At 44.6% G+C, this 6,025-nt stretch overlaps 1 long non-coding RNA gene across 1 annotated transcript; it reads left to right on the top strand.

The window, feature by feature from the left end:
* The first annotated feature begins 5,094 nt into the window (after positions 1 to 5,094).
* Positions 5,095 to 5,570, top strand: LOC113017712 (uncharacterized). Its single transcript, XR_003271553.1, has 2 exons — positions 5,095 to 5,301; positions 5,381 to 5,570. It is a non-coding gene; the product is annotated as an uncharacterized LOC113017712 (long non-coding RNA).
* The last annotated feature ends 455 nt before the right edge of the window (positions 5,571 to 6,025 follow it).

The following is a 6,025-nucleotide window of genomic DNA, read 5'->3' on the forward strand; positions in this document are numbered from 1 at the left end:
TAAAGGAAATGAAGCATATAACTTCAAGCGTACTTAAATGGAATTAAACAAGTTGGAGCTGCAGTTCACATTTGAGTACACTGGACACATTGTTCAAGAAACCAGTTTGAGATGAGTTGAGCTTTGCGACATGGTGCATTATCTGAAGATGGGTACGCTGTGGTTGTAAAAGAATGGTCAACACTCAAGTAGGCAGTGGAATTTAAATAAAGGAGGCCAAAGTGTGCCAAGAAAATATCCCCTACACTATTACAGCAGCAGCAGCCTGAACTGTTGATGCAAGATATGATGGATCCATGTTGTTGATGCCAAATTCTTACCCTACCATTCAAATGTTGAAAAGCAAATCAAGACTTATCTTCTTCTTCATCCTGGCGTTGTTCCCGCTGGTGCAGGGTCCGCTCTTCAGCAAAGGTTTCTCCATTTGGTTCTGTCCAAGGCGTCCTCAGGTGATGCATTGATGGTCTTAATGTCCTTAATTTTGTCCATCCACCGTTTCTTTGGTCTGCCTCGAGGCCGGCATCCTTCTGGGTCGATCATCATTGCCGTTTTTGCTACAGAGTTCTCATCGCTTCGAATCGTGTCCATACCACCTCAGGCGGGACTCGAGCATCTTTTCCTTAATTGGGGCTGTTGTATTGCTTATAATGTTTGCACTCCGTGCTTACTGTCCCTTGTGGTCCACCGTAGTGGCAACGGGGAGTGGTTGTTTTCACCAAAGTGGGTGTGTTTTATGTTGAACTGAACGAGCGGCAATAAAGATAATGGTGGCTCACGAAGCAGAGTATGAACACGTTATTCATCAGTTTGAGACAGAACATTACAGGGGCTACACCTAGTCGCTTCCGTATGTCTTTGTTTGTAACACGGTCCCGTCTTGTAATTCCCAGGCTCCATCGGAGCATGCGCATTTCCATGGTGTTTAGGGATTGTTCATGTATGGTCAATGCGGGCCAACATGCGGAACCATACAAGGCTACTGGGCGGACCACCACTTTGTAGATTTTTCCCTTGAGTTGATCTGACATTCTTCTGTCACTGACACCAGTGACTTGTCGCTATTTTAACCAGGCTGCATTTATTCGTGCTCGGACATCGGAGGTTATATTTAGCTGATGACTGAGCCCAAGTAGCGGAACTCTTCTGTCTTCTTCAACTCTTCGTTGTCAATTATGATGGTGCCATCAGTTTGGGTGCCTCCTTCCAGGTATTCGGTCTTTTTCGTATTGAGCCGCATACCGTATTCATCGAGCCGGGTCTTCCAGAGTTGCGTCGTCATTTGGGTCTCTTCTCTGTCTTTGCTGGCGAGGAATACGTCATCAGCAAAGAGGAGAGACCATGGATGAGGTAACTGGAGGTCGGCCGTGATGGTATCCATACATAGAATGAAGAGGAGGGGTGACAGAGCTGACCCTTGGTGGACCCCAACACTAACTGGGAAGGAAGGTGATAGTCCAGCGGCGCATCGGACTGAACTGGTGGTGTTGTCGTAGAGGAGCTGTATCCATTTGATGTACGCCTCAGGGACACCATGCGATCTTAGGGAGTGCCATATGAGGTCATGGGGTACCCTGTCGAAAGCCTTTTCAAGGTCTTGGAAGGCCATATGTACAGTCTACACTGTGCTTCTCCAACAGGAGTCGGGCGGCGTGTATGGAGTCATTTGTTCCAAATCCCTTTACGAAACCGCATTGGTTGGAGTGACGTTTACAATTTCCCAAAGACATGCATTGATGACTCTTTCGAATATTTTCATTGTGTGACATAGTAGGTGGATAGGACGATAATTTGAGCATTCGGCTACATCCCCTTTGTTCTTCCATATGGGTATGGTAATGCTGGTCGTCCAGACTTTTGGGACTTCCCCTGTGCTGACAATGTTGTTAAACAGTTCTGTCAGGATGGCCGTTCCCGGTCGCCCGAGAAGCTTCCAGACTTCGGTTGGGATATCATCTGGTCCAATGGTTTTTACATTTTTCATCTTCTTGACGGCCGTTTCCACTTCAGCGGGTGTAATAGGCGGGACTGGTCCGGGTACTGGGTCGGCGCTTATAATTGGAGGGTGGGGGAATTCTTTGTTACTGATCTCTGAGAAGTAGTTGCTCCAATGCCTTAGTATGGTTGGCGGATCTCAGAGGACCTGATGGTTATTGTCCTTGATGCATTTGACTTGACCGATATCTTGCGCTGAGCGGTGGCGTGCCTTCGCGAGGTGGTAGATCTTGTTCACTCCTTCTGGTGTATTCAGGTCGGCGTATAGTTGGTCGTAGTGGGCTGATCTCGCTTTTGCTACTGCTCTCTTTGCTGCCGATTTGCTAGTTTTGTACTGCTGGTAATCAGAGTCTGCCAGTGTTTGACGCCATTTCTTAAAAGCGGCCTTCTTTTGCTTGCCGCCTGCGGGGACGCCCTAGTTTTCACGGCTTGTTCCATTGCCATTTGATGCGACGGTTTGAAACTTCGATTGACTTGTCGCACCGCCTGACATCGAAGACCATCACCGTTGGTTGGTTGGTTATTCAGGAGGCACCGCTAGGAGGTGGTGATTGGATTTTGCTACCCATCAAGACTTATCAGATCAGGACTTATCAGATCAGGAAGTTTTTTATTGTCCAGTTTTGGTGATCCCATGTGAATCAGCATCAACAAAGCATTTTCTCCCAGGGAACTCCCCCACACTATTTTCTATTTTTCAGACCATTCTCTGAAAATCCAAGTACAGCCAAAGTTTCTGAAACACTCAGATCAAAATGTCTAAAAACCACGACACATTCAATTTAATTTAATTCATCTTTCATCTTCATTCTGATGCTCAGTTTAAACTTCAACAGTACATGGTGGATGCATGCCTAAATGCATTGGGTTTCTGCCATTTGACTGGCTGATTAGATATTTGCATTAACAAGCTCTTGAACAGGTCAGTAACTGCATGTACTGTATGTATGTACAATGGCTAATGTTGGGTCTTACGGTCATTTTCAAAACTCTGCAATATGTCATCAACTAGAAGTACTGTAAAAATAAAATGTGTTTTTAGTATATTTCAACAAAAAAGAAAGAAAGAAAGAAAGAAAATGTAACACTGTTCTGTCTACACTTTGAGCAATTATATGTTAATTAGCATTAGTGGCCAGATGGAGGCAGGTAGCTTAATAAATGTGAAATGGAAGCCTCCTTTGGAGAGTTACACAATTAAAATAATATAGTATTTTCTTCACTGTATAATCAACAGAAAAGCTCTCAGTCTGTAGCATTCAATCTTGCCTTCGTATCTTATTGCCTTTTACCCAGATTTGTTTTAGTGGCTGTCTCCATTTTAACTCTCAGCTTTTTTAAAGATGCTTAATCTTGTTTCCGAACATTTCCAGGACAGGAGCAGTTTAGGGGTTTTTTGTTAGCCTGCAAGGCGTGTGCCAGATGCCCTCTTTTCTTGAGCAGGACCCCCATATTCAAATCACAGCAGCTGGGAAGTGCTTTGGTAAGAGAGAAAGAAGTGGGCAGGGACTGGGGGAGTTTTTAAAGATCTAATGGGGTGGGGTGTGCATTTGTTTGGCCTCTGTATAATCTGGCACACTTCTATTGCTGAGAAACCCCAAAGCTCCCTGCCTTTGATCCACATGAGCAGTGTGAGGCCTGCAGGATGGGGGTTCGCCTGGTCGTTCAGGTCCTTTACTCTGGGTGTGAAGGCAGAGGGAGCAGACACTGTGAGTAGGTGGGGGTGGCATGTGGCTCAAGAGACAGCAGGTTGTCTGCCCACAGGCAGTGATGCTGCAGCAGGGGCCGTTGCAGGGGAGCGCACATGTCAGTCTGCGAGGCTGACATTATTTTCTTTGTTAGCCTCCATGTGGATAATGGATTCTGCCAAGATGTGATTTTATACAGTATGCTCTCACATATGCTGACCCTGGCATCTGAAACTGGCTTCCAGTGAGAGTTTTGCTTAATTAAATTCATATGGAGGCTACAGCACTGTCCTCATAAACTGGGCTGCAGGAAATGCCAGCTTCAGAATATTTATATTTTTATATTCTTATCTTTATGCACTCATTACCATCTGTGGGATCCTGAGTTGCTGGTAGTTATATACACCTTTCTACTCAGTTGAGCACTCAAAGCCCTCAAAGCATGTTTTATTCACCCTGTCACATACATTCATACACTCCAACAGATGCATTCGGGGGAAACTCAAGCTTCAGTTGCTTGTCCAAGAATACTTGGACTGGAGACTGGAGAAGTTAAGAGGAGTTGATCTTTTCACTCTAGAATACTGTAGTCAAACCGCCAGCTTTCCAATCGGTAGATGGGTCACTCTGCCACCAATGCTACATAATGCAATAATAATTTAGACAACCGTATTTTCTACAAATTAGTTTGAAGTGTTAGGTGAAAGGTCTTATTTCAGATACCTTGAGCAAATCTTTATGGAAAAGTCTATCAAGCTTTTTCTTTTAATTTTTGTGGAAGATCTTGACCATCCTGAACCCCATCCAATACTTTTTGGGGGAAGTATGAGCATCAGTTGCTGACCTCATACAGAGGAAAAACTGATTTACAGTCTAATTTGAAAATATTCCAATAGTACTTCCTGATCCTACCATATTAATTTTTTTCATTTTCCTGATGTTATCTGGAGTTCTGCGATTGTTTTCTTTTTAATGACTGCAATTCTTTTATAATAATTTTTACTAATTCTGAAATGTTATATCCAAAAAGCAGCTTTGCATGATTCTCATTTCAAAACAATCCTTATTACACACTGGGCCCTGTTCCAGCCTCTCAGTTCAAACTCTGACAAAAACAAGGTGCCCTCTCCCTTTTAGGCAGCCTGCCTCAAGGTTTGAACAGTATGTCCTTAATATATGAAGTACTGAGGAAAACCAAGTGAACACTTGCTGCTTCCATTGAAATTAAGAGTAAGTAGCAGTCAGGTCAGGTTAACTGATCATTAGCAAGTGTGAGCACCTCTATAAAAGCAGAGGTTTTTCAGTTTCCTCATCTGGAGCATTCAGGTTTATGTTATCAAAGTTCTACAATCTTCCTAAGGAGTGGACATCTCAGCAACTTCCAATCCAAGTACTCCATCTGAGCCTTTGTTGTCATGACCCTGTGCCTTCTCGGCTGACTCTGTATGGCTACAAGTGTTTTTGTTGTGCTGCATCTCTCTCTCTCCCCTGCACTGCGCTCTACCGGGGCGGAGTCATGACGGCTCCAGCCCCTGGCTCGGACACCTGCAAGCAATCATCTCACTCACTTCTTAAGGCGGCTGCGGAGAGTGCTTCCTCGCTGGATTATTGTGTAACACTCGTCAGTGTCATCACCTATCTGAGCCTTTTTCTGAGTTTCTGTCGTGCCACTACTTACCTGCCTTTCCTCTCTGTGCCAGGATTCTCGCCAGCCTGAGGACCGCCGTTGGTGAGCTAAAGCCGGAGTCCGAGCTACCCGAGCTTCAGTGGATTTTGTACATAGCCCTCTTCTTCCCGTGCCTGTGCTTCCCGGAGACCCTCTTCCTGTGCCCCCTCACCTGTATATATTCGCACCTGGTGTCTGTGTGTGTAAATAAAACGTGAACTTTAGTGACGGTCTGACTCCGAGTCCCTCCTGAGCCTGACATTTGTACACCTCAGTCAAGATGTCAAATGTTAAATAGCTTGTTTGCTTGTTTGAAAGGACTGCCAAGAGAAAGCCTCTTCTCTGTAAAAAGAACATTTCAGGAACAAAGTTGCATCTGAACAAACCATAGTACTTCTGGAACAATATCCTTTGAACAGATGAGACCAAAGTGGAGACATTCATCACACTGCACAGCATCATACTTGGCAAATCAAAACACAGCATATTGGAACAACCGTCTAATACCAACTATCAAGCACAGTTGTGGAAGGGTGCTAATATGAGCTTGTTTTATAGCCAACGAACCTTGCAATCATTGAGTCGACCATGAACTCCTCTGTATACCTTAGTATTCTAGAGTCAAATGTGAGGCCATCTGCGTGACAGCTAAAGGTTGGCTGAAATTATATCATGTGAC

The sequence above is a fragment of the Astatotilapia calliptera genome, unplaced genomic scaffold (genome assembly GCF_900246225.1).
Source record: "Astatotilapia calliptera unplaced genomic scaffold, fAstCal1.2 U_scaffold_192, whole genome shotgun sequence".
Taxonomy (NCBI): Eukaryota; Metazoa; Chordata; class Actinopteri; order Cichliformes; family Cichlidae; genus Astatotilapia; species Astatotilapia calliptera.